The sequence below is a fragment of the Solanum verrucosum genome, unplaced genomic scaffold, assembly GCF_900185275.1.
Source record: "Solanum verrucosum unplaced genomic scaffold, falcon-dt-bn FXZP01000124.1, whole genome shotgun sequence".
NCBI classification, from domain to species: Eukaryota; Viridiplantae; Streptophyta; class Magnoliopsida; order Solanales; family Solanaceae; genus Solanum; species Solanum verrucosum.
Window position 1 is genome coordinate 250,551 of NW_026020142.1, and position 2,352 is coordinate 252,902.

The window sequence follows — 2,352 nt, forward strand, 5'->3', positions numbered from 1 at the left end:
TTCATTCTACCGTAGTTTTTTATTTTCAAATTGTTTGTCCATATATTTGATGTTAATAATTAGTAGTTTTGGACTAAACATATACATTTGTATTTTTCTCCATTTGTGCCTTTTGTCATTCACATTGTGAAATATTTCATAGACATTCGGTGAACAAATTGAAGTACACCAAAGTATATGTTGAGGATTAAAGGTTCACCAGAAATGAAACAAAATTTCTATTAAAACACATGAGGTACGTCTATAAATTTGAAACAACAAGAATATATAGAAATACAACTTGTCTTAACCGTGCTAATAATAAAATACACATGTCTTAAAATAACATGTTAAGCTAAAATAACCTAAAGTGGACTGTTAAAGACAATCAAAAGACTCAAAAAGTGATTTGGACAATTATTATGTGACTAAAATTTCAAGCAAAATGGAGCTTTAATACCAGCTAGAGCAAGAACAGATGTTGGAATTCCCCACAATGAGTCACCACATATTAGACCAGAAGCCACTGACTCAGAGGCGAATTTAGGATTTTTCGAACATGGGTACACCAAAGATAATATATTAAGTGGGGATTGGTCCAAATATGGGTGCACCAAAAAATGTATTAAATGGAAAATGATCCTTATTCCTGAAGGTCAATAGCTCAACATTTAACCATGTGGACCAGTTAGACTTCTTATAGAACGGGTGTCAAAATATAATATTATACAAATTTTAGAGAATATATACATAAAATATGTAGTTTAACCAAATGATCGCGGGTTCCGATGCCCTATATTTTGCCTCTAAATTCGCCATTGGAAGCCATTGCAGGTCCAAAATATTTAGCATTCTGCTCATTATACATTTTCCAACCGAATAGGATCAATGAGCCTAGACACATGTCAATGGCAAAGTATCCTCCAAGGTAAAATGGTATGGCCATGCACATTGGACTCGGAACGAATCAATAAATTCTATACTTGGTCTCAAATTTCTTCAGCAGTTGAGTCACTTAAGTTGATTTGAATAGCAGCTAGAATGAAGCAAATAGAGAGGTTGAGGCAATGTTTGGGTAGAGTTCCAAAACCTTCAACGCGAAGTAGGGCGATTCCACGATGCATGAGAGCATATAGTGCAGGGTATGAACCTTATGGATCACCTAATCGATAGGCAGAGTTGAAAATCCAAATGACTAGAGGGGTTATGACACATCCAATAGTAGTTCCAATGAGTTGGCTAAAGAATATGGAATGCGGGGATGTAAGAGTTAAGTAACCAGCCTTGAAATCTCCCATTAAGCCAGAAGTTCTATCTAGTATGCTCATCATCAAACCACATAAAGCAAGTTCAGCAATCACTCCACTATTCTCCAAACCAACCCAATAATTAAATATAAAAATTGCAATTTTTCCGTAATTTTAGGCGAGGGACCAATCAGTGAGGCCGGATCTATAAGAATTGCAAAAGACCAAGCATCATGGCAATTGCGATAAATACCTTGTATCCTTGGATACCATGAAGAATAGTTGCAAATAAGTGAGTAGAGTACCAGTCGCCTTTCTTTGCTTCAATCATTGGCTACATGAAAGCCCACGAAACTATAGCACCCATTAGCAAGGACATGTTGACCATGTAGGGGCAAAGCATACCAACTCCAACATAGGTCGACGAGAAATCAAAATAAAACCTTTTGGCATAGGCTTGGGAACAAAATGTATGTAGGTTAGCAAATCCACAACCTTCATCACGTGCAAATATCCACTGAACAACCCCAAATATAAAGCTAAACCCAAACTATTTGAACAAGGAACCAACTTATTTCTTTGCGAGCTTTGCTCCTTTAGGAGTGTGGAAATAGTTGATCATGTATGCAATTGTCGTTCCACATAGATACGTCAACATGTACTTCATTATCATCATCTTTCTTAATGCAAGAATTGAGATTAGAGCGGGAAAGCTAACAACAAGAAGATAAGGAAGCATCAAACTAAGAGCAAGTGTCATAGTATTATTTGGTAAATTTCCTGGATCTGCCTGAGATGCTATGTATGGACTCATTCCCAACATATAACTTGCAGTCCCACTGCTAAAAGTAATGCCAGCAGAAGCAACGACACACGTCTGTATAATGGTATTCTCCTGCCTGGTAAAAGGTTTCTACAACAATATTCTTTTGTTGAATAAGAGCAGTCCATGATTTAATCTCGGCGAATCCCAATAGTCCATTAGCGACATTGAGAGAAGGAATAACACCAGTAGTGAGATTGAGTTCGCAAACAATGAAGTTGAAGATCATATTAAGGATCAATCCGGTGACCATTGCCCTCATAGTAATTTGTTTTTCAACGGGGGAACATATCTGTCCTTGAA

At 36.8% G+C, this 2,352-nt stretch overlaps 1 pseudogene; it reads right to left on the reverse strand.

The window, feature by feature from the left end:
• Positions 1–407: 407 nt before the first annotated feature.
• On the reverse strand, positions 408–2,040 carry LOC125827535 (probable metal-nicotianamine transporter YSL12; annotated as a pseudogene).
• Positions 2,041–2,352: the final 312 nt, after the last annotated feature.